The sequence below is a fragment of the Sitodiplosis mosellana genome, unplaced genomic scaffold (assembly GCF_009176505.1).
Source record: "Sitodiplosis mosellana isolate CC-2019 unplaced genomic scaffold, AAFC_SMos_1.0 Smas_scaffold_5919, whole genome shotgun sequence".
In the NCBI taxonomy this organism is placed as follows: domain Eukaryota; kingdom Metazoa; phylum Arthropoda; class Insecta; order Diptera; family Cecidomyiidae; genus Sitodiplosis; species Sitodiplosis mosellana.
The window spans coordinates 1-1,113 of NW_022601161.1; the positions used below are offsets into that span (position 1 = coordinate 1).

General features: G+C 38.5%; 1 long non-coding RNA gene across 1 annotated transcript; it reads right to left on the reverse strand.

The window, feature by feature from the left end:
• Positions 1-236: 236 nt before the first annotated feature.
• On the reverse strand, positions 237-786 carry LOC129573072 (uncharacterized). Its single transcript, XR_008688552.1, has 3 exons — positions 543-786; positions 389-458; positions 237-321 (listed from the first exon to the last, which is right to left on the reverse strand). It is a non-coding gene; the product is annotated as an uncharacterized LOC129573072 (long non-coding RNA).
• Between the last annotated feature and the right edge of the window lie 327 nt (positions 787-1,113).

A 1,113-nucleotide genomic window follows, 5' to 3' on the forward strand; every position in this document is an offset into this window, starting at 1 on the left:
CACTGGAGTTTGTGTTGGATTTGGAAATTGCTGATTTGGTCGTCGATCACAGCAGCTAGAGCCGGAACTGCCCGAGCTACCGCAGCCTGAGCTACCTATTATCAAAATGATTTGTTGCAATTCAATCAAAATTATGAATATCTAAATCATATAATCTTCAATATGGTGTCTACTGACCCGATGAACGGCGTTTACGACGACCACATGACGAGGATGATGAGCCACATGAGCTACCCGATCCACGTGAGCTACCCGATTCACAACATGAGCTGCCTGAACCACCTGAGCCGCATGAACTGCTGCCGGACGATCTTCCTGGTGCTGTGATTTTATGGAAATTCCAAAATAATAAATCCGTTTGTAGTTTTTCCAAGAGATTACGACTTACCTGGATCAGCAACAGCTACTGGTGCTGGCTCTGGCTCCGCATTGGGTTTAGGGAAGGCGGCTGAAAGAGCCTTAAATAGGAGAGAAATAATGAAACTCTGTAGATTTGTTCAACACACTTTAAAACTTTGACCAATTTGAACAGCTCAACTTACGACCAAACCGATGAGAGCGACGAAAGCCAAAGTGAATTTCATGTTGATTGATTTGATTTTACAATTGAAATTGTATTGAAGCTGTCAAATGCTGACTGATGCCATTTCGAAGATTCTATCGGCTATTTATACCAAAACAGTTGACGAATAAACTAATGAGATTTAATTTGAATGTGGGAAATAAGGTCACTTGAGTTCCTCCATTGAATTATGTGAATGCAACATGTTTACAGAACAAAGAATAGCCCATTAATTTATCAATGCATCATTTTTTTGTAATCGATGTGCAGACTTTTGTCTCAATACACGTTCCTCATTCAATGAAACAATGCACAAATTTTTGAACAAAGAAAGTAAATCGAATTTCTAATTTGCCTTGCACGAAGAGTATTTTTAGAATGTTAAACGAAATGGAGTTAACATCAATAGAATTTAACCCAGTTTTTGGCTATCATTCATTGCAATACGTTAAGATAATATTGAGAAAAAGTACAGGCACAAATATAACTGTGCCTTCCAGCACCAAAATTAGTAGCCGTGAATGTTTCTTTGGAAATGTGTACACTTACAT